Source organism: Symphodus melops (assembly GCF_947650265.1).
Source record: "Symphodus melops genome assembly, chromosome: 2".
Lineage (NCBI taxonomy): Eukaryota > Metazoa > Chordata > Actinopteri > Labriformes > Labridae > Symphodus > Symphodus melops.
Window position 1 is genome coordinate 16,232,387 of NC_136692.1, and position 25,884 is coordinate 16,258,270.

At 39.0% G+C, this 25,884-nt stretch overlaps 1 protein-coding gene across 1 annotated transcript in view; it reads right to left on the bottom strand.

Moving 5' to 3' along the window:
• Window positions 1–25,884, bottom strand: part of LOC306819734 (protein phosphatase 1 regulatory subunit 29-like) — a 210,394-nt gene that overhangs the window by 119,819 nt on the left and 64,691 nt on the right. Inside the window, exon 2 of the mRNA XM_079337256.1 lies at window positions 20,621–20,955. The gene's annotated coding sequence lies outside the window, so the exon portion shown is untranslated. The remainder of the gene's footprint in view (window positions 1–20,620; window positions 20,956–25,884) is intronic.

The following is a 25,884-nucleotide window of genomic DNA, read 5'->3' on the forward strand; positions in this document are numbered from 1 at the left end:
GGGACAGGGGTGAGGCACGAGGTCTTCCAGAGCACAGGAACCTTCCCGAGCCGCAGGCTCATGTTGAAGATATGCTGAAGTGGCTCCCCCAGCTCAGCAGAGCAGGCCTTTAGCATCCTGGGACACACCTTGTCTGGGCTTGCTGCCTTCCTGGGGCGGAGTCTCTTCAGCTCCTTGCTCACCTGGTCTCTGGTGATGGTGGGGGGGAGGGGGGATGGATTGTCTCTGGAGGTTGTATCTGTTCTGGTGGAGGTGTTGGGGGGAGTGAGAGGGGGGGAGGGGGTGTGTAGAGGGGTGCTGGGGGGACAGGCCCTGGCTGCAGCGACGGGGCTGTCGAACCTGTTAAAAAACAAGTTGAGCTGGTTTGCTCTCTCAGGGTCCCCGTCTTCTGCGTTGTTGTTTTTCTTTTTGCAGCCTGTGATGGTCTTCATGCCCTCCCAGACCTCCCTCATGTTGTTCTGCTGCAGCTTCTGTTCTACTTTCCTTCTGTACTCCTCCTTTGCCTCTCGGAGTCTGACCTTGAGTTCCCCCTGCACACGCTTCAGCTCTGCCTGGTCTCCCTCCTTGAATGCCCTTTTCTTCCTGTTAAGGATCTCCTTGACATCGCTGGTGATCCAGGGCTTGTTATTCGGGAAGCAGCGCACAGTTTTAGTGGGAACCACAACGTCCATACAGAAGTTCATGTAGTCAGTTGTGCAGTGTGTGACCCCCTCAATGTCATCACCATGAGTCTCTTGCAGGGCACTCCAGTCAGTGGTCTCAAAACAGTCTCTGAGCGCCTCCTCTGCCTCAGGAGACCACTGAAGGTGCGAGTAGTTATCGGTTGTCTCTGGATCATAGTTTTGTACTGTGGCTTTAGTAGGACCAGGTTGTGGTCGGACTTACCCAGAGGTGGTAGGGGGGTGGCAGTGTAGGCGTCCTTCACGTTTGCATACAGGAGGTCTATTGTCCTGTTCTTCCTGGTGGGACAGCTTACAAACTGGTGAAAGTCCAGTAGTGTGGAGTTCAATGTAACATGGTTAAAGTCCCCTGGGATGGCAATGAAAGCATCCGGGTGCAGCGTTTGTAATCTTGAGGTGGTCGCGTGGATGACGTCACACGCAGTTTCGGCGTGTGCCCGGGGAGGAATGTAAACACAGACCACGATCGCGTGAGAAAATTCCCTCGGCATGTAGTAAGGACGGAGACCCACCGCCAGCAGCTCGATGTCTTTGCTGCACGTTGCCTCCTTCACAGTAACATGTCCATGGTGGCACCATCTGTTGTTAATAAACAGCACGAGTCCTCCTCCTTTCCGTTTGCCGCTGCGTTTCATGTCTCTGTCCGCTCTCACTGTAGTGAAGCCCGGTAGATCCACGTTAGCGTCCGGGGTGTTTTGAGTCAGCCAGGTTTCTGTGAGACACATTAAACTGCACTCTCTAAATGTCCGGTTGTTCCTCACAAGAGCAGCCAGCTCGTCTGTCTTGTTGGTTAGACAGTTTACGTTCCCCATAACTATCACCGGAACCGAGGGCTTGTACCTCCATCGCTTAGCCGCGAGCTTAGCCCTTACCAGAGCCCCGGCTCTACAGCCTCTATACCGCCGCCTCAGCTCCTCTGGTATCGGGTGAATGATACCGGCTTGTCCCACTGACCGGAGCGAGAGCAGCGTCTCCCTTGAATAAGAAAGTTTTCCGCTGCTATTTCCACGAAGGCACGAAAAAGTATCCATAGGATACATAAAGTTATACACTGAAGGTGTACTATAAAAACTTTATAGTATAGTACTATAAAAACTATAAAAGTAGAAGTTGGCACAGAGCCACAACAAACGAATAACATATCAGACGGGTACGACAGGGACGGAGCTACTGAAAGTGCGGCCACTCACGTCGGCGCACAGGTGAGAAGTGAAACTCTGACATAAATATATCAGACAATGATAGATGCACAAGTCTTGGATACATGTATTCTAATTTCAAAGAACAACTCATCAAAGACAATCTGTTTTTTTGTTTGGTTTTGTTTTTTAAGTGTAGTCTGTTTAAGTGCTAAAACTTCTTTGAAATATCTGCTTTTTTAAACAACTACAAAAAAAATGTAAGGACAATGCCTTTTTCAAAGTCTCTTTTCTTCTTGTGCTGGAACAAATGACTATATCTGATGTTATATCTCAATTCTCGGAGTCTGTGAAGTTAATTTAATTTTTTTTTTTTTTTTTTATCTTAGCCTACTGGAGAGAAAAGGGTAGATTTCCATCAGTGCTTGGGTGCTGTTAAAAACACTGACTCAGGAGTGAATAATGCATTTTGTTATTGCTCACAAAAAAGTGCAGAGGCAGAGAAGAAGTCTCAAGTTGAGTTGTTTTTTTTTCTTCAGGTTTTGAAGTCTAGCTCGGACTACATTATCTTTTATCTTAAGAAGCTTAGCCATTTGTTGTGTCAAAACCGGGCAGTAAGACTTGTCAGCTGTTGGTCACAAACCAATCAGAGCTTATTATCTTTGGCACAGTACATCAACCTTGTTTTGCTCTCCCAAAATATATATATTTTTTAAATATTAAAGTAAAAATAGGTCAACGTAATTTTTCTGAAAACACTGGCCAATTTCTATGTTTTTCTGCAAAGCCATTTTGCCCAGACAACCCCACTCACACAGACTAAATCTCTGCATCTTTCGCCTAAAGGTCAAAACAGACACTAGTGGGTATCCACAGAAGGAAAATCACAATTTAATGTTTCATGAATCTGCCTCGCAAGAAAACCTGCATCACAGCTCCTGCCCTGTGGCTCCAGGGGGTGAAAATGTTGAGGAGCTGTTTTCCTGTGACCTTTCCTCAGTGTCATGTTTAAATGAGGATTAATTCAGTGTCTTCTTGTGATAACCACCCAGATTGTGAATGTTGCTGACATTCTTTTTCTATTATTGTTGAGTCTATTATTGGAGGTGGTAAAATGTTTATAACAGTTTATAACTTTCTTGTCCATTTGTTTACACCACTAATTTGTGTAAATTATTTCTAACAAACTCATTGTTTGTTTTAATTAGAAAATAATGTTAAACATGCTTTACTTTTAAGTGTATACCATACAGAGACTGAATAAAACACGGATGTAGTCCATCCATATGTTTAGAATCTGAGCAATGTGGCAATATTGGCAATGCTGACTGTAACTTTGGTCAGTCTAGTAACAGACAAAGAGGTGATGGAGCCAAAGCTGGCCTTAAGCCTCGTGGCAAACAGCTACCACATGCTTCTCAGTCCACTCAGACATGCACATTTATAAATATTTTTTTGAATCAAACGCAATCGAAACAAAGGTTTCTTTTATAAGAAGTCAACCCCCAATTGTTTTTTTTTTAACCAGGTTGTAAACATGTTTACTACAGCTGTAAAAATGGGCATTTGAAAATGGGACCTGATAGAGACTCCCTTGCTTTGCAGACAGCCTCAAATGGAGAACTTTAGTTTGTTGCACTTAAACATTAGCTTTTATTATTTTAACGCCATGAGTTGCTGCTTGCAAAGGATACTTATCTGTATGGCTCTTTATTTTCCATCTTTAGTTTTGTTACCCTATAACAAACTTGTAGAATATGCAATAGATATTAAATATAATAATTTAATTTGAGAAACGATGTTATTTGTTTATTTTGTATGCATGTGATAGTCAAAAAAACAGTTTACAGGGGGAAATATGAATCCTGTGCTACTTAAGTCATTTGACAACCGTCTGTTCGTTATCAGTCATCTTGGATCACTGCTGTTGGGTGTAGGGAAAGCCAGATAAGTCAAACACAGCCTGACTGTGACAGCCTGTCAGGCCCCTGGCAGTATCAGTCCCACACTCAGTGAGCAACACAACAATATGCACAACAGTTTATCTGACACAGACAGAACACAAATATTTTATTTACACATGCAGCTTTGTCATCCTCTTCCACCACCTGCTTTTGACACATTCTACCCTTAACCTCGCTCAACAGTATGAGTGGTTAACATATCAGCTTAGCAGATGTTAAACCTGAGGCTAATTGTGCTCCTAAAAACTGCATCTTCAAATCTGGAGTGCTGTTGCACTGTTAAGATAAAAAGCAGTCCTCCTGCACAGTGTGACACGTCAATTGTATACATGTTTATTTAAGACTGACCTTTGGCATTAAACATGTTATTGAGCGCTCACATGAACAAATTATTGTAGTTGTATAAAAACTGGAAGAAAAAGGTGTTATATCTATTAACCGCTCTCTTTCTGTGTCTCCTGCATGCCAAAGCCTCCAGCTCTTTTTAATAATTCTGCCACGGTAATAAGTATGATTTGTCATTTTACAGATGCAACCTTCTAGCTGAAAGGGCTGCATGTGGGCCGACACAAGCTCGAGCACAAAACACGTAAACACACACATAACACGCATCTCGATCATCTTGCTGCCTCCACACGTCGTGCCGACTGGAGTGTGGCAGGGTGTCTCGTCTGCCGGCACAAGCATTCGCTCTCTCTTTCTCCCTCCCTTTCTCTCTGGGGCGACATGACAAGAAAAGTCTGCTGCTCGTTAGATGGATGGCAGTGACCCTGAAGGAGGAGGAGGTGACTCGAGGAAAGTAAGAACAAATGAGACACTCCAAGAGCCAGCGAGAGAGAAACGATAACGGGGAGCCATAAAAATGCTGAAAATACTGAAAAGACCAGAGACAGAGTGGACCAGGTTTGAATAGGGAAAGAAGAGAGGGGGGAAAGACACCACTATCCCTACATTTTTGATGGTAACAAAAGTGTTTAACAACTCAGTTCACCACCTTCTGTACTTTAGAGGATATGAGCCAATACAAGTCAAATTTCAGAAAAAAACAAAACAAACATCTATCATTTTAACTTCTGGTTAAAACCATTGATTTTGAAGAAGGGAATGTCACTTAATCTTTGGAGAACATTGCACTTTAGCATACTGAGACTGGAGTCTTAGATGAATGTGCCAATGATTTTCTCAGATGTGGCTTATTTTACTCTTTGATAGTCTGCTGCATCTGCTGGCATTGGGAGATGAGAACTATTTGGTTTTGATTATGTGCTTGGAAAGATACCAGGATCTACAAGAATTATTATAAGTCAAGATTTACAAACAGAAAAAAAAAGAACTTCTGGCCTTGCCTACGCTGGGCAGAATGATGCAAAACAGCCCAACTACTCTGTACTGTAAATGTACTATACAGTGTAGAATGTAGATTGTAGAGCCTGTCATGTGTTTTTTTTTCCATACAAAAAAGTTAGTGTTTGTGTCTTATCCCCATCAAGACATATATAGGACTCTGCCAAGGTGTATGGTTGCATTATGTTACAATAAGAGGGGTTATGTCATACATTATAGAGCTGTATCAGACAGTTGAGATCAGTCGTCTATAGAGATAACTCGGATTTATGTACCTTGTAACATGATTCATATTTGCATTTAATTCTAAAAACTAAAATTTGTAAATTAAAGTTGTCAAAATTCAATGTGCTGCAGCAATTCAATTTAAGGTATGATTAAAGTCCAGCCAACCAAGATGTTCCAACCCTTCTTTAAAATATTATGCATGAAAAAACGTAATTTTTTACACTTGCAAATGCTTCATCATGTATTCAGATGGGTCCATACATGGGTAACCCATGTTCAGATCTGTTGACACTTCACAAAACTTCTGCTTTCATACACTGGAGGTCACTCTACAGTAGCAAGGAGGGAGGTGTGGGGTGATGACTATGTCAGATTTGAAATATGCTTGCTCCCTGAAATGAGACGGGGATGGAATGAGAAGAAAGTAAGAGGGAGAAAAGAGTGAACTCGGTGTGAATCTTTATGCTGATATGAATTAAAGCCATGCTGGATGAATGAATCATTAGCCAATTGCAGAGGAAGGAAGGAAAGCATGTGAGAAATGAGAAAAATATAAACAGCGACCTTAGAAAGGAGAAAAGTGATAGAGCGTGAGAAAAAAGACATCGGTCTATAGAGTCAGAGACAGTAGGACAATAAATGGGGAAGGCTAAAAAAGGATGTAAAAGACTGAGAAAAAGAGGGTGATGATAAGGAGAAAGACACATGTAGACAAAATAATAAGGTAACACTTAAAAGGTCAAAAAGTAAGATTCAAACAAATGAAAGATTAAAAGATTTGGAAAACTTAGAAACGATCCCTTAAACAGTTCTTGTTCACGTTGGAATTTGTCATTCATTATCTGCATTATTTTTCCAGAGTATTAAAGGCTTATTTTTTTGTAAACTTGTTAAAGTTTGGTTTATTTTGGTTATAACATTTTCCACTCATACTTTACAGTACATAGTGTGGAAAACAGTTGTCTCCTGTATTTTTTTTTTTTTTTTTGAAGAACATTATGATTGATTGTCGTGACATTTCCTTCTCTGACTGCATTTTCCCCTTTTTTGGCATGAACTCCCACAGGCTTTGGCTGTTGCCACAATCACTGTCAGATTTCATTTTTGCTTGTTGTCTTGAAAAACTTCCCAAGGCATAAACCTCACAAGATGATGCCTCCAAATGACTGAAATAGCCAAGAAATGCAAAAAAAGAAATCTCCCCTCGGAGAGTAATGCACCAACCATCACATAGAAAAACAAGTGAATTTAAGTGAAAAAGAACCCATGAAATGGACCTCCTGTTGGAGGGTTGAGAACTGGCAGCGGAAACATCACGTGCAAAATCTTGTTAATGATGATGTACAGCATATAATAGAATATTGAGTGTTACCTACACCAGTGATTCCCAAACTGGGGTAAGCGGACCCCTTGGGGTATTTAAGGGTATTGCAGGGGGTACGCAGGAAGTGGAAGATTTAAAAGCATGTGATTAACATTTCCTCCCAAGTGATTGTAACACTGCAATATACGTCACACGCAAAGGCTGAAAAGAGGCAGCATCATAGTTCTGCATTTCACGTTTGCACTTCAAAGAAAAAAGGTTCATGTTTGCCTGGCCCTGGATGCAGGTACAGAAGAGCCCAGTGAAAAAAGGTGTAAAGAGACCACGGCCTAACACTGGGAGTACAACCGGAGTAAACACTGCAGTTTCTGTGATTTTTTTTTGCGGCGACGACCTGTCATACAATTCAATGAAACCAACACATCTGCTACAGAGCACTAAATCACTGGGTCAGACGACGTGCAAGTAAATCCATACGAAATGTGTTTCTTGTTGTACTGCCAGTGTTTTAGTGGTAGCTGGACGTTTACTTCTGCCTAGCTGGCTAAAGTAAACCTTTTTTTCAAGCGCAAACAATCACGACAAGCATTCGACGCTTCCTCTTTTCAGACTTTGCATATAACATGCATTGTAGTGCTACAATCACTGGGGAGGAAATGCTAATTGGGGGGTGCCCCTTTTCATGAAAAAGTCCTGTGACAGAATACAATGGTTGTTTTTCACTCGCAATAATTGTAGATGGTTTTAATTTAATGAGCAGCTGGATTAGATATAAAGACAAAGGGTTAAATATAAGTACAAATTAAGGCAAATAATCACGCGTGAGCGAGGGGGTACTTTCAACATGGCGACCAGCTAAAGGGTTACACAAGTCGAAAAAGGTTGGGACCCACTGACTTACATGACTCACGTAACTTTTACTGTGTTCAGATGTTTTAAATTGTAAGCATTTAAATATAAATGTGACAATAAGCGTTAAATGTTAAAGTGTGCACTGAGCATATATTCATGCTCAGTGAAACGGCCTGAACAAGTGGTTCCCTAACTGGTGTAGCATCAGGACGCCTAATGAGAAATCAAAAAAAGTCACATTTCTGACATTTTTAACCAAAAATGATGCAGTTTGGACCTTCGATGGAACTAAATATATGGGCGCACAGCAAGACGGAACAAAACTAAAGTGTTACACATGGACCATTTGCCCTAATTTGTTTTTCATGCACACGTTTGCATCCACAAAAAGCAGCTCTGCATGGGAAACCCATTTTGGGTCCTGACCCATCAGAAGAGAACCACTTGTCTAAACCACATAACATTTTTGGTTTTTATTCATTTATTCATGGGAATTGTGTATCATTTTAGCAAGTGTCATTTGTTATGCAGATGCATTTAATGATGTTAAAATCATTGATGGGAAATACAGCATTTAAAACAGTCCAATAAGTGACAACACAATACATGTTTTAAATGCAGAAGCATGTGGAACATTTCTTTTGTAGATATTTTTTTATCTGACAGGAATAAAGTTCAGTAAAGACACAGACAAAGGAAGAAAGGGACAGCAGTCTCTCCCTGTCTCTTGTGATCTACAAAATGCCATCAGATATCATACAATGAAGCATACAAAAGTGATAGGTGACATCCCAATTTATCTTGTACTTTTGGGGAAACCAAAGCTTTTGGAAACCAAGTTCTAACAATAAGTGAGCGTTCAAATCCTCACTGCAGCCACCAACCACTGTGAGACTGTAACCCAAAGATAAGGGTTCAGCCCTTAGTGACCTCTGAAGGATAACAACACAGAGAGAATAAATGATATCCTGAAATGCACCTGAGACAGAGACACAGGAAAAAGAAAGGATTCAAAAGACAGGTAAAAGAAAAGAAAATGACAGGAAGGGAGGAAGTGAGTCTGGAACATAACAAAGGTCATCTGAGTGACAAAGTGAAGTAAATCAGAAGAGACAATAGCGTGAAGGGGGAAGGAGTTAGGACATCCAGGACCATGGAAATAAAAGAAAATGAAGGGAATAGAAAGATTGGTGTGTGACGAGAACAGGAATTATAGAGATCTGAAAAGGAGTTTGTCGAACAGCGTGTCATTGGCCTGGTAGGGCAAATTCCCAGCTTGTGCCACATGGATTTGGCATCGAAGTGATTTAAATGGTGATTCCTGCAAGGCGCTATATATAAGCACATACACCAAGACTTAGAACTGTGAAGAGAGGAGTTGGAAAAAAGAGCAGTAAAACTACAATTCTAAGGCTAATAAATAAAGAGGAGGGATAAGAGGAAAGAGGAACAAAGGAACGACGGACCAATAGGAAAACAGAGTGTGCAGCAAAAGCAAATAATAGTGGTATAAAGCCAAACGTGGGGCGAAAAAGATTTTTTAATACAAATGCATCTCTATTTCTATTGATCTCTGGGACAGCATAGGTTGAAAAGTTACAAAAACTTTTATTTGTTCACAGCTTGATGACACGGAGTCTCAGTTGGGTCCGGACACTTTGAACATTTTGCAAAATTTCTAAAAAGGGGGGGTGGGGGGATTCATATAAAAGTTATCCTCCTCTTCACTGTTTGAGGCCGAAGGCTCAAGTCTAAGTGAGCAGCTGCTAGTTTATTGCACAACAACTTCTAGCAGGTTTTTCAGCGATCTGGTTGAATTTGAGATTATCTTGGGTTGAAATTTTGACCAGCAAAAAGAAGTGTTGAACGTAATGAAAGATACATTAGGTCCCTTGGCAGTGCTAGTGGTACTTTTTATAAAAACTGCCTAACAATGTTATTGAAGAGCAACGCTGTTTAGAAACATTAGACAAACAAGTTTACTCGGATATAAAAACACACAACCAGGCAATTGATTTAAAAAAAAAAGGTGTTAACTTTGATCAATAATCAGACTCATCATCAGCCAGGTCTTCCCATGTGAACTGTTCATCCATAAAAAAAGGCTCAGTAGTAGTGATTCTTTGGATCTTGCTCGAAGAGGAGAAATGAAAAGGGGAAAGACAATTTCTCAAAACAGGGAGCTTTTACATGTTCTTGTCTACAGATGTTGATGCTAGTTTTTAATGAGATTTATCAAAACAAACTGGGGCAACATGAAGTAAAGAGACTTTTAACAAACTCTCAGATTCCCAAAGCTACACACACACACACACACACACACACACACACACACACACACACACACACACACACACAAAAAAAACTTCTCCAACCCAGTTTTCACAGTAAGTAGAGCTGTCGGGGTCCCAGACTCGAATGAACCATAGATACTAAAACAACAGTCTGCTTAGACAATGATTCTAAAACTCTGGAGTTAGAAGCCACTGGAGCAGCAGCAGCAGCAACAAGATAACACTCCTCTGGGATTGGCAAAGAGAAGATTCAGAAGGAATGGTAGGCTGAAGAAATGCAAGAGTGGAAAGAAATATAAAGAAATAGAGAGAAATAAGAGGCAGCTGAGGTAGAAAACCATCGATGTGGAGGAAGAGGAAGCAGGCAAGCAAAAACTGGCCATGATGAGTGAGAAGGGGAGGATGCGTAGGTCTTGTTTGGATACTCATAGGTTTACAAGGTCGCTGTCTATTGAAGCTTCAAAAAATGTCTTGCACTGTGGTTCCACATGGGAGGCTGTAAAAGGGCAGAACTGCCACAAAATGACAGAGCCGTGGGAAAGATAAAGCATAGATGTGAGAAGGAACCTGATTTCACTTGAAAAGGGCGAGTTCTCATCAGGAAGGATGGATATTATTGATTCTAAAATAAACACTTTTCATGTTGGTTTTTATCCCTTTTTAATCAAATACAGCCACATCCTCTTTTACCGCTTTGATGAAACTCAATGTAACTGGTATCCTTCTGTATTTCTAATTATAATGATAATACAGTATAAGGACATTGTAACGTGAGGGTCCGATGTGTGGTGGATGGATCACTCTACTTGGGAGAGGAAGATGGAAACAGGATAACTTTTTCAGCAGCACTTTACTTTCACTCACATGGCTAGCTACCACTGCTCCCTACTACAACAACAACACGTCCATGTTACTCATCACATGTCCTGTCATTAGCCAATCAAAGGCAAGGATAATCAAACTCAAGGAAAACCTGATGACAACTGCAGCGGTAGCTTCAATACACCTGGTCAAAGGTACTAGGTGTTACTGTAAAAATTAGAACATGTAATTATTTCACTATTAACATTGTAATCTCAGTAAAGGTAAATAGTTCAATGTAAACTTAAATGAATGAATTAACTGAAATATATGTACTTCAATTTAAATCTTGCAATATTTTGATTTTGCTGCATTACCACAGAAACTTGTTTTCCCATTTCACACTTCTCTGGTATATTTCACACGATCCTCACATAACATCTAGGATTTTTAAACTACAGATTTTCACAAATTTGATAAGTTCCTATCTGCAGTCATCAATCATCAAGTCATTGTTAAACCCCCTTTGGTGTATCATGTTAGAAAAAGGTAAAAAAAAAAAAAAAAGAATTGGAAGCTGATGTAGAAGGTTTTTGAATAAAATAAATAACATAATTTTTATTGTCAAAAATATTATACAAAGGTATATATCAGGAAATGTTCAAGTCAAAAAGCCAATTTAGTTAAATACGCTTTGAGCAGATAGCCTTTTTGCTATAATAATAATAAAACATTTTATTTGTAAGCGCTTTTACAAATTCTCAAAGGCACTTTACATATGAAAATCACACAACATACAGTTAAAAACAGCAAAAGTTCTAATTATAATTAACATGATAATTGATAAAATTCTTGATGAAACACATCCTGGTCATCAAAGTCCAATGAATGCAAGACTTTCAGCCCCAGCTGACTCCTCTCAGCTACGGCAAACATTACTTGTTATCTTATGCACAAACTGGCCTTGGTTTCAAGGTGACCTTTGGTTGCTGTTCCAAGTAACCTTTAGAATCTTTTGAACACATTTGCCCTGGTGAACAACCTCTAGTGTGTCACTTGAAGATGCTAAAGCTTTTAAAAGCTTTCAGAAGACCTCCAAATTAGCTCTGTATTGTGCAGGTTTCATCCATTTATTCCCTTATGTCCTTTATTTTTCATGAGCTAAAACTGTGAAAAAAGAGCAACCACTATATTTGAATACTTGTTGGTTTGCAGGTAATTCAGTCCTGCTTCTCTTCTTTTCTGATAAGGTTTGTTTGTTTATTACTGCAAATATATAGTAGATGTTTTTAATTTTGGTTGAGTAGCTAAATTCCATAACAAGTTGTTTCTTCATGATGGTGTTGTATTTCTCACCAATGTTTTAACTAAGCCCTGTTTTTATCCATACCGAGTTTTATATAGATAGATCATTTTCTACTTTTCTCTGCAACTGTAATTGTCTTCCTTTTCCCTTACATTTCACTTTCCTCTCATTCAACTTCAGTCAGTCTGTCCTCCTCTCAATCTATTCCCCTCCCTTTACCATCCTCTACATCCCCTGTGACAGACCAAACCCTTTAATAATATAGAAGCTCTCACGTCTCTCCTGGCAACGGCGGCAGATTCCTACAGGATTCAATCACAGCAGCACTAATGAGATTAGCATGGTTTATGCACAAGGCTCTCCCTCCTTACTTTTCAGCATTACCTCCATCCCAACAGACACTCCAAATTACAGGAGGGTACCCAGGATGTAAGGGTCGATTGCAGGGAGGCTGGACTGTAGTCCACCTAGGCCTCGCCACAAGGGGCTTGATGAGAAGGGAACATCCCAGGTGAAACGGGCAGCCAGAGTGAGCAAGCCAAGCGGGCATTACCTCCTGATGAAATTTGGCCCATGACAAGTGTGTGTGGGACAGATTCATGGGGAGTGTTTGGCAGCCTTCCACAGCCTTTCCCTGTGTCCGAAAAGCCATTGTGGAACCTGGCACAGTGCAGACTGGCAGAACAGGGTGGGGGGGGAGTCTGGAAAAAAATTGGCTGGATTGAAGCATGGAGGGATGAAGAGGTGATGAAACAGATTAGTGCGACCTCCTGGGTGCTTATTGTGGAGCATGTCCCGTCAAATCTCAGACCACAGTTCTCCAAACGATGGCTTTCACAGCAAACAGAAACACACACATTAACAGAGTGTGCATTTATCCACTCATTTTATCAAATGTAAACTCCAACAACCGCAATAGCTGGTAGCTTAAAATGGTATATGACTAACATTAAAAGCAGCTGATTTTAAGGAGTCTAACTAACACACACTTAAAGACAAAGGGACTAACAGAGATGTTCAAAGGCAGAGTGAATCAGTGGTATCATTACGACAAGCTTTTCTCCGTGTCTTTAAGTTGTGTTTAAGATCTAAAGGGCATTTCAAGAAGGTGGATGCAATTTCCCACTGCTTTGATTGATTTTGTGGTCAAATTAGCTGAATTGTTACTCCATCACGGCATGGAAGATTCATTACCTAAAGATCTAAAAGACTTCCATCCAAGTTGAAGATGTATGACTCAGAGGTTCCCACATATTCTTCACTAAGTTTAAATCAAGGGTTCTTAGGGCTATTAGTCAAAGAAGGAAGATGAAGATGTTAACTCAAACTTAGATGAAATGAAAAACATATATTAGGGCTGTCAAACGATAACATTTTAGTCACCGTTAAACAATGAAATTCAATAGTAAGGCCTCTTCGAAGGCTTAAGCCTATTTGAAATTCAATGGTTTGGCCTTTCAAAAGATTTTGGGAAGCTTTTATTTTTGTCTTACGTGAAGGACACTTCCTGCACTGTTTGCTTTTATGCCAAAAGTAATTAATTAAGAAATGAATATCTGAGTATTACAACAGTAACTTAACCATGAAAGAAGGAACTTTTAGGGATATAAAAGTAAATGAAAACAGCTGAAGAGGAAAAGTAAAAAAGGGAAATGTTTGCCATCACAAGCAATATATTACTTAAGACTTGTCGACTCATTCAATGATGCAAAGGTGCCATGTTTTTCCATGAGTAGAGGGACGTATTGCATCAAAATACCTTGAGTGATTTCATTCGAGCACAAAATCAAAACTGATCAATAAGACACTTCATTTAAATCTTTCGTACCTTAGGTCAAACTTTGCATCACGGTAATGTGCATTATGTCCTTGCTCCATAGGAGCTATAAGTGGTTTAAACAAGCCACCAATCTGGGAAAACGTCACAAACAAGGACTGTGCAAGAACACACAAATTCAGACTTTCCCCTTCATGAAACCAACTCATCACCCATCAACTCATCCACCACCCAAAACCACCAGTTTTACAGAAAATGCTCATGAATCCAGACCTGCTCTCACACACACGATCACACGTGCACACACACACACACACACACACACACACACACACACACACACACACACACACACAAACTTTATGGAGATAAATCATGATGTGTGCTGCTCAAGGTGAAAATCGAGTAAACTAACCCCTGGCTCAGGGAGGATGAACCATTTAATCAAGTCACGTCAGGTTCACACCAACATGCTGCATACTAAAGAGATGAGGCAGATCAAGATCACCCTTAATCTGTCCTGCAGTTCACATATATGAATGGTGTGAGTGGCTAAATAGTCATTCGTGATGAGGAAAATTGTCTAATTAAGTTTTTTTTTCTAACGATAAATCTCTCCTCAAGATAGTTGAAAATACTAATCTCCTACACCAGATGTCTCAGACATAAAATAGATTTTTTTAAATTGATGAGATAGTAAATCTTATTCTTTGTCAGGATAATGGCCAACATTTAAAAGATACATGTTGTTATAATATTCATAAGAATATGCCCAATGCCCAATTTGCTTCATCGACATGACCCTGCCTGATCTATTTATGGTAGCTGATCTCAGCACTTGTAGCATAAAGGCTCAAATGTATGGAATTATATAAAATTACACACATTTTGTTTATTTTCAAATCCAATTAGGCCATATAAAGGTTTAGTCCATATTGTGTGTTACTGTAAGGTGGGGGTTTCTCTATCTGTGTTGAATGAATGAGGAGAACATTGTCAAACAGACTTGTGGATTATCTTAGATTTATTTAGCCATGGTCAAACAACATAATTACATAATATACATCACAGACAATAACTCAAACATGCTTGACCAAGACTTCACAATGATTGACTACATGCTTGATGACCAGAACCTTGCAGGTACCGACATCGTGCTCAGGATCTCACAATCACTGGCATAAGTATTCTTCTTCACAGTGTTCCTTATATTCTGTTTCAAAAACTGCCCACAAATACTTGACTCTATATAAGGCATGAAGAAAACATCTCCTTGACTTAAATGTAAAACATCTATGTTGAATTAATCTCACATGTTTGACACAATTAAAAGATATATCCACAAATTTCTCAAGATGAAGCAATCCATAAGAATGCATACTATCAGTTACCAAGAGTTCGCATTTAGTTTTTGTTTATCAAAAAGTGTCAAAAAGAGGAAAAGTAAGTAAAGGTTTAGATCCAATGGAAATTAGGGGGTGTGCATCTCTCCCTTATAAAACGATTCAATATGAATCTAGATACATTGGCAACAATACGATTCTACGAAGATAGAATTTAAAATTATAAAAGATTCAATGTGATTCGGTGAGATTTGGAACGATTCGATGTTTAGATAAAATGCAGGACAATATAGATCTTAATATTTGCTTAACAAAGACATTCCATTCCACTCCATTATGGTTTTTAAAACAAGCCAATTTTATAAAAGCTACATGTTCACGTTTATATAGCTCCTTGTATTTTCTAATTGATGAAAAAAAGGAGGACAAATTTATAGTTTCTGAACTGTGTCTTTGTGTTTCTTGCATCTTGCACAGGTCTTATAGCCAGGCTGTGTAGACTCAAAAAGAGATGAAGTAACACAACAGTTACATATGAGCCACATTTAAATGAAATCAGGATACAATATAGTAGCAAACTATTACCATAAGGCTCAGCTGTAGAAAAAAAGACACATTTTTAAAGTGCAACTCTGCTGTTAACCATTCTGAATCTAAATGCAAAAATAATTAGCTTTGTGAGTACTACAAAAACCACCAAGATCACTGAAAACATCATCCTCACACTTTGGTCACACTTTTATGATACAACATACTTGTTCATAGATATTTGTCAAGATTCTTCTTGAGGAAAATCAACTGATCGACATGATCATGTCTGACTACGCTGCTTTGTGCAGAAACAATATCCCCTGTAGTGCTGAGAAACTCTTTCTAAAGCCACACTGGTGGCTTCGCTACTCCATCGCTACTTCTACTCCAACTTCAATCATATTTCTAGCATTGCCAGTTACCAGGGCTGATTCTTTGTTAGCAATGTTCCAGTTGTCTTGTATGTCTGACATGACTCCTTAACTCCCAGTCCGGAGAGATATGGTGCACAGTCAGTGATCGTCACATAAGAATTAGTTGCCAAAGATATCTACGCATGGGTTGTTAATGCCACTCATTTGGCGTCATACAGTTCTTTTCTAACCCCCTGCTTTACTTTGTTGAACAGCTCCAGCACACATTTGTCAGTGAAATGCTGTCTGCTAGATATCTACCGAGTGTATCATGACATGAAACCCATCACTCTCCACGACACTGTATGGTCATAAGTCCTTAGCAATAAAACAGGCTATAGAAGCCGTGATTACCTTGGACCTTGCTGAATTGTGGCAGAGTTTTGGTTGGAAAAGTGTTGAATGTCCGAGCCACTTTCTTGCTTCTCATTGCATATGCTAGTGGTTTTAGTTTCCGCGGGTTTGTCTACCCCCAGCATCTTGTCCTCCGTGTCGTCTCACTGACTGTACTGCCGCTATACTTGATAGCAACTTGAGTCTTTTATAGTTTCCCATCCTTCTTGTAAAATCCATAAGACTTCCACAATCCGGATTTGAAGTTTGATGGAGCATTGAAAATATCTTCAGCATCGGTGGACATGTTGATTTGTTTATGTTACATCTTGATGGCTAACTTTACACTTGTAATCTCACGAAAAGGGTCAAGGGTTATTCATGCAATCTCGCATGAAAGGGCAACACGAGAGAGATTTCACATCACCGGCTGTGAGACACTGCAGAAATGCACCGATTTTTAATTTAATAATCGATTTATGGATGATTGTACATTTAGATCAATCCAGGGTTCCATATACTGACGTACTCGCATCTGTTACATTTAAATCAGTTTCCGATGTACATCGGTGAATCTTTACACCACTAATGGAAACGTATTTTCACCAGGCTTCATTCAAGATTCAAGATTACTTTATTTAGTCCCGAAGGAAATTTGCCTTGGACGTACAGGATGCTGCATAACACATAACACGACAGAATAGAATAACACAAAATGCAGCAGCTCTGCCGTCCGTGTCGCCGCAGAGCAGCGCCAACCACATCGCCATTCATGTACTAATTCATGCAGAAGTTGAAACGTAAATTGGGATTAAATACTTTTTGGCTGGCACAAGCTCCAGCCCTGGCTTCATTTCACTTCACAGTCGCTATCTGAAAGATCTGTTATGATTTCAACTCTGCTGAATACTAGATTTACAAAAGATTTAAAGATAAATGTTTGAAAATAACAGAAAAGGGCCATGTAAACTCCTGCTGTGTCAAGTCTATCCAAAGCATGATGGCCAACATGTTTTCCACTCTATAAATTTTTTTTAAAAAAGAACAAAGAAGGCTTTAGTCTAATAAAACAAAAGAAAAATCGACAAATTACAGAGCAGCTCATGCTGAAAATTTCATTGGCTGGGGTAAAACCCCACAGTTCTTCAGCAAAATACCTTCAAGGGGCCATGTAAAGTCTTTGCATGGAACAGAATGTAGAAGAACTCAAGGAAATAAGAATGAATTTGTGGTGATCACAGTTTTTTTTTATTGAATCCATAAATAACAATTTATATAAAAAAATACATGAATATGCATTTTTTTTCAAATTCTTGATCATTTGAAATAAAGTTTGTTATATAAGACAGACGCTTTAGCAGAAGAAAAATGGAATATGGAATGGAATTTGGTGTATAACGCACAAAATGGATTTGGGATTTGAAACTCTTAAAAGCTCATTTTATTATTCACTAATTTTTCAAAGGGCGACACAACCTTCAAAGTCCCACTTCTTTAGCCTTTTTAATTAGTGTATTATAATAATTAGTCTTAAATAAAACCCAGTGCTCCGATATAGTAGTTATAGCTGAATCGATTTTTGTTTAACACTACCATAAGGTATTTCTTCACTAATACAACATTTGAAATTTTGAAACACTTAAAAATTAGACCATGGACAGAATCTTCAGTGCTTAGATTTTCGAGGAAAAACAGATCATCAGAATCAGAGATAAATGGGTAACTATGTATGATGATATTTAACCATTTATCATGATTAATCTTCCTCTATCATAACTACCAGGTGAGCTTAGATCAGACTTATCTCTGTTATTGCTAGACACATTCTACATGCCCAAAATTCACTAACATGAAGGAACAGGACTTATGGACATGCATTAATGGAGCCATCAGAGACCCATGTCTTGATGCCCTGAAAAGATGGGGATCAAGTGCCTCGCTGAAGGTTACCTCAGCAGTGCCTAGAAAGTGAACTGGCACCTCGCAACAAGTCCCAATTTCATACTCAATAAATACTGGGACTTGAGCTGGTGACCCTCTCCTTCCCAAGCCAAGTTCACAATCCCTGCAGACTTAGATACTGGCAACCCAAAGTAAAACACATTTATGTGCTTTCACAAAAGATACAACTGATCTGAGAGCAGCACACACAAGCTGTCTTGTTCCTTTATAAACTTGATGAGAGTGATCTAACAGAAATCTATTCCCAACTTATTGTTGAACACTGCCGCAGAAGGCATCGAAAGCCTTTGTATCGTTCTAATAAAAGATCAAAAACAGTCTTCAACACATCATTAAAATGTAAAGCCAAAGTGGTGTTGAGCATTTAGCAGCTGGAGTCTTTACACGGTTGTTTCGATCTTAAGCAGCTTTCAGGCTGTTAAATTAGGGGAGCATTCATTAAAAGACACTGCAAAGATAATTCATAGCAGATTGGAGGGTTTCTAAGAAAATCTGCAATGAAGTGAGATAAGCCTGTCATGGCGTTTTTTTTTAAGTAATCTGAATGTTAGATAAACATTTTCACACAGTCAGTCTCACACATCATTTACAATCCTACAAAAACGTTATAGCATGATATTAGCAAATCTGTGACTAATTTGATTTCAGATGTCCACCAATGTTTGTATGGTATGTTTTAAAAAATGTTTCCTTTCTGAACAGCTGGTTCAGAAGTTGCCAAGTCAAGTCAATAAAAACTGTATAAGTTCAGGTCAACAACACAACCCAGAGAAGAAAGTTTTGAAAACCATACATGCCAATGCACAAAAACAGCCCATTAAATTAATTCTTAGACACCAATTAATCAGGTCTTTTCCTCTTAAAACTATATTTGATGAGCATTTAAAATGAGACTTCACAAGTGTGAGTGGACTGAAGCTTAAGCCTATTTTTCATACTATTGTACCATTAACACTCATTTACATACTTACAGTATATGTTTATGTTTATCTAACTTCATTTAAAATAACATAGATTGACCATTGGAATGTCTATTCTTCCCTCTGTGTTTACAATTCATCCTGATACGTTTGTAAAATATATAAGGTGTACAGCAGAATAAAGCCAGGCACTTTCCCTCATTGAGGGAAAGTGCCTGGCTTATGAATAGTGAGAGAAACAATGTAGCTGTCTTCAAACCAAAAGCAAAGCAAATGATTGCCTTGGGTTATCTGCAGTTTGACTACTAAATCTTTTGTGTTGGTTAAGAGTTTAAAAGCTCAGCCACAAGGTTCACACTGCTTACTATAAAACATGTCTGCTAACTGTGTCTGGATCATGATAACAATTTTGAACTCATTCTCTGTCATGTTTCACTGCAGGACAAACGAACAATTACAATCACAAAAAGCTTATCTACTTAATCTAATTTGGGTCATTTGGATTGTAATTTCTAACGCAAGCTCTTCACATCAGCAGAATTAGACACGTTTGGGAACTGAACATTCATTTTTCCACAGCCGGAAAAATGTAGCTTTTATCAACACATGAGTGGGTTTGACACCGGTATTGGGGTTATTGACGTGCCGTGATTTGAAATGTCTGAGTTTATCCTGGCTCATTTGTATCTCAAATATTGTGCATTCATCAATATTTAAAAAAATATACTGTAGAGACAACTCTTGTTTCACAGACAGACAGGGCCTATTTGGAATAAAGGATTTTAGCATGAGAACAAAAGTGGAAAATAATCTTTGAAGAAATTATTAAACCAACACTTGCTGGGAGTTGCTGCTTCAATGTAGACACATGCTTCAATGTAGACACATTTGCAGACACATTTCATGAAAAAACATAATTTCAGCACAATATAACCTGTCCTTGACACTGAGCCAAAGCCATTCACCCTTTTTTACCAGAATGACAGACAAGGGAAATATTTTAAGCTTAGTGCATTTTTACTTCAGTACACCATCCTCCAAATCACACGCAGTCATGCATATGGATCAGCACCCGCTGCTATGGCAACAGAGAACCCATTCTGCCGACCAGGTTACTTTAGCCAAATTTGGTACCATTTCAGGAAAAAAAGACAACCTTCACATATCACTACTTTTCCCACTGAAACGCCACGGGATGCTGTCAAGTGCTCTTCCTGAAAAGAGTGTCAGTGGGTGAGCCGTCCGCCAAGGCTGGCTGCCCTGTCAAACTCAGGCCAAAGCACTAGACTTATATGGCAACATCATGCCTCACTACAAGTGAATAGGAGTCAAAATGACAGCTATCCACCCCTGACTGTAAGTGGGTTTTTTTATATATGAGAGAGAATAGTGTGAATTGACTCACTCACCTCTAATTTAGTAGATTAACTCAACTTCAGAGAGCAGCAGGGAGGGAAGTTCTGCCAGTACAAGGACCGGCTGGAATAGAGCTTCAGCTGAGCCTCCTGGATCAGGATGGTGTTGAGTTTCTATATATGACTTTGCCGTTCTGTAGATGTATCAAGCCAGTACTTTACTTTTCCAGAAAGTTGTTTAAACTGTAGTCTTCTGTATGATCTAAACTGTGAGTGTTGTGGTCGAGTTGGATTTGGAGTCCCGGTGTCCACTCACACAGGGAAACAGATGTTGCCCAGGCTATTGGTTCCTTCTCCACAGGCCAAAGCAAGAAGTCTCAGAAGTAGATCTAAGGAACAGAAAGAAAAGAGGCGTTGATCAAAATTTTAATCAAATTTGATTCAGAGAACATGTGAAGAGAGAGCCTTTGAGTAGGCGACGAAGGGAAAGATCAAATCGATTTAATACTTAAATTAATCAGACAGACTTGATTAGGTGTGCACACCAAGTGCCCTTTTCCTGATTGAAAAATTGTGTTTAAGCAAATATGTTCTAATATTTATTGGCAAAATTCCATTCCTGATTATAGCCAGATCGTTTGTGATTAAGTATGCAGGTGTTGCATCTGTGTGACTGGTAAACAGACAGCCTAACCTTTGAGATAGGTTTACAAGTTCCCCATTAAGCAGGAAGTTCAAGATGAAGACCAATGAAGACAACACACTGCAGAGGTAATTAATTATTTCCAACATCCCAGCCAGATGTTTTTATTTTCATTAATCAAATAGTGACACACATGGAAACAAACCAAATTTTGATTATTACACACTAAACAAGAGAAAGACCATGAATATCGCTTTTGGCAACCCCTTAAATTGTGTTAGGATATGATGATTTTTGTAAAATGTATTATTACTAGCCATTCTCAAATAAAAATGGTAAAATAAGAGGGTTTTTTTTACAATTATTATTTGTATTTTTCAATAAGTCTGTGTGATATTGTCCTGCCTCTATCTATTCCACTTTCAGATGTCTATTCACTGATGAGTCGGGTTCTGCTTGAGATATCAGTCAAAACAAAGTTGTTGTTTTTTTTCCCTCTATTTCCAAATATGTGCTCATGGTGGATTAAGGTTTTTAATAACTCAAAGACTACAGCCTTAAACTGCTCTGTATAGAAAGATACCTGACATACATTGTAATTGATGTTTTCATTCACTAGTAATGGAGCAGAACCAATACAAACATTCAGTTTGAAATGGGACGTCTGAATAATAGATTTTGCTACTCTGACATGTCTAGAGCCGTAGTTAGTCTTACCAAAGGGCTTACGTTTTTGAGTCTGCACACATGCCACATCAACTCCAAGAATCCAAATTGCCAAAGCTCCCCAGAAAACAATGAAACCAAAAGATTGGCATACCACTGACCCAAGTTATTCATTTGGCAGAAAACATAACAGTACATCTGCTAGAAAGATGAAAAGCGCAAGGCCAACTCAAATGTCAGAGCACACTGACTTGGGTCAGCCAGACGTCATCTGGTATTAAAAGGGCAGAGAAAAAGAAGCATTTGAGGGATATTAAGTGGTTTCAAGAGTTTCAAACGTTGTTTCTCCATCTACGTGTAAATCTTCTGGCTTTAAGTAAAGGTTAGAGTAGAGAGGGTCAGGGAGGGCGTGTGTGTAAATGAGAAAAGAGAAAGAGCAAAGGGAGGAATAAGAGAGAGAAGTGATATGGCAGGAGGAGAGAATAATGGAGTTAAATGTCAGAAACAAGGGGTTACGACCTTTGACCTTATGTAGATGATGGACCTGAGCATGTGAATGAAAACAGAAATATCAAAGCACAAGGCTGACAGGGGCAAATGCAAGGTAAGGCAGTTTATATAGCCCATTTCAACAACAAGGCAATTCAAAATGCTTCACAGAAGATATCAAAAGCATGATGACAGAAAAAAAGGAACAATGAAATAGAAAATTTAAAAATCACTGAAACAAACTATTCACAATCACAGAGAAGAACCATTCAAACCATACAAATGTAAAACATGTGACTTAAGTGTGTAATTGTGACACAGTGAACAATCTAGTACATGATGAAAGGAATAAAAGAACAATGTCAAATAAATGTAAAGATATATCAAGTTCCAGAATCTAAAAGAAATGTTATGAGGAGAGGGCATATTTGGGGGAAAAAAAGTTGTATTTAAATGTGCAGAGGGAGAGGTGATAGAAAGTATATATTGGGAAACCAGGCCAGCTTTCCTGAACTAGAGCAGAGGAGGGAGGAGACAGAGGACACTTAGGTGCAGGCCAAAATAAATGGTTGAAAATTATGTTTTGATCTGCTGCAGTGCCCAACAGTAAGCGTCAGGCCATAATCCATCTTGTGGGAAAAAGTAGACAAATGATGAGGTACACTGTAGAGGAGAGGAGGGGAGGATGGAAAAGTTAAGGACAAGATGGAGAAATGTAAATGGACTCTGAGGATGAATGAAGAGAAGTAGAATTCAAAAGTTAGAGCAGCCTGTTAGATGGACTCTAATGAAGATGGATCCACTCAGAGAGTTATTAAATTATTTACCAAGAATAGACTTTGGCATTAAGGCCACATGTGTGAATCAGACCAAATCCAATTGAGACATTAAAGAAGAATTTAAGTTATATGTTTCACCAAGGAAACAAATGTAGTAAGTACATGTTTTTTAATCTACTGCAATTGAAGTTCACAATGTAATACAGTTGTCTACTTCAAAATGCCTAGTCACAAAATAAGTGAGGGACTAGATTTTACATTCCCTTAACTGGCTGTTGCATGGTGTTGCATGGTCGCCTCTCAACATAGTGAGTTGAATGCTTTTTTTTTATTTTATAAAGCTTGTGACGCCTCAAAGGGTATATTTGGCACAATCACTCAAATTTAAAATGATCTTCCCTTCAGCACAAACACACATTTCCTTGCATACATACATATGTGAAAACGTTAACGCTCCCTTATTCTCTTATGTTTGTATTTTATGATGCCTTTGGGTTTTTTTTCTTGTTCGGTGGGGGTTGTTTCTGTTAAGTCTGACAAGGCTGGCTCATTTTAGGGTTTATTTCAGCCAAGGTCAGACTACACTACAATAGAACCCAATCATTGACAATTGTTAATTATCTTCTGTTTAAGTAAACTTCTAAAAGGCTAGAAAGAAGACAATAGCTTGACTTGTAAATGTCCAACATTTCATTCTTATCAAACCTTCGCTTACAGACATTTGGCTCCACTTCAAATATAACTATGCTGCTACAGTGAGATGTCTTACTTAGATATGCAGGGAGATGGGAGACAGATTTAATTGGTACATTCACAAAGTTTGCAATGTGAAACAATGTTAATGTGAACAAATTCAAGAAAAATCATAATAACAGTTCTTTTTTTGACTACTGATTTTTCTTTTGTTTTAGTTGGACTGTATACTTCAGAGATTTAATTGCTAAAAACCCAGCTTCATATCAAATGTTCTTCCATAGCTAAATGTTAAAGTATGAGGGAATGACTCCAAGAACTTGTTGACTATGAGCAGTGTTTTACTTTCAGAAATTTGATAGCTTTTGCAACTACCCCCCAGGCAACATTTTCATAACCGCTTCTAAGAGACTATTATGTTTCAGTGTTCAACCTTTAGGAAAATTGGTTTTCATCCACAGTATGTTGGAAATATCCTGATAAAGTTAAGTGATCTATGCACAGAGACAAATTGGAAATGATCTGATATGTTAATGTTGTTTTTGTATTTCAATTCAGGTATCCACTAATCCACATCGGTTCTCACAGCTTTATAATATTGTCAGATATTTTTGTCTTTACAGTGGAGAAGAGAAAAAAAAATCATCTGTCACACTTTCTGTCTCAGCCTCAAGGCTTATTAGTGTATTTAGAGGATGAACAAAGGGAGAGAGATCAGTCTACTGTGATTTGTGAACAGGCGTGTGAAGTCATAAACAGACTAATGGGAGACCTTCGTCCTAACTTTATCCTCTGTGGTGCATACTAATTGGGTTTGGAGAATAATTTTGCTCTGTAATTTGACTACTAATTGTGGTGCTGAACACAGCATCCCCTTACTGAACTGAACTCTGTGTGCATCAGGACAAACGTTATGAATATATTCTTACTTTGAAGATCCTGATCTTTGAAAGAATACAGAGCTTTAAAACAGAAACTTCAGGTAACTTGAAACAGATCTTAAATTGCAGACCACACCACAACATAGACAGGAACAGGCCTTTAAACAGTGACTTGGGTACTTTGAAACTGATTCTAAATGAACCGACGGACACTAAAGGGCTTAATGAAGATATCATTATTAATTAGGAGTGTTGAAAACTGACTTTGTGCAACGTTTTTGTCTACATCAGAGAATTGGCCAAAATAAAACCCTGATTATACTAAACCAGTATTATGCTGTAAACCAAGCCAAATCCATTAAGTTCACATGAAAAAAAGAAGGAAGTGAAAATAAGATTGGTAATAAGGGAGAATGAGTCATGAGAAAGAAGAGAATGAGTCATGAGAAAGAAGAGGAATAGTGGCACAGCAGCAGAGTAAGAAGAGGACTAAGAGCCCAAACAGCTGGCAAGGAAGAGATTTGGCAAAGAACAGAGGAGGTCATCGGACTGTGAAAGATGAGGCTAAGGACGAGGAAAAACAAAAACTCTTTCATGGACACATATGATATGAGTTAAAGACTGTTGGGAAGAAGAATAGAACACATTAACAGAAAAATAATGCTGCTTGAGGAGGAGGAGGACTTTAAAGGTGATAGAGGATCAAACTCAGATCAAAAAAAGCTTGGAGGGCGATGGAGAGGGGGCTGGGTTGAGTGGATGACTGCATGTATCCCATTGAGTCCGTTCTCCCTGGCAACCATACAGTCTCCTTCTATCTTTTTTTCCCTTCTTCTTTAACTTCTTATTTTTTAAATTATATCTCGCTAATGCATATCCTCGCTGCTTTCTTCTCTTTCCCGCTGGCCCCCGACTATCTCTCCTTCTCTTTCATCTGAGCCTGAGTCGTGCAGCTTTTCTTCTGCTTCTCTCGTCTCTCTGCAGGCTTATGACTTTGTTTCCTCCTAATGACCATTTCTTCTACTTCTCCTTCTTTTCTGCTCCCACGCCCTCTCTCCTTCTCATCCCATTCTGTATTCTTGTTCCCTCCTTATAGCAACCTATCTCCTGTTGTCTTTGACTTGCGGTGTGGATGACATTAGAATAACCGCCACACAGCCAAGACGC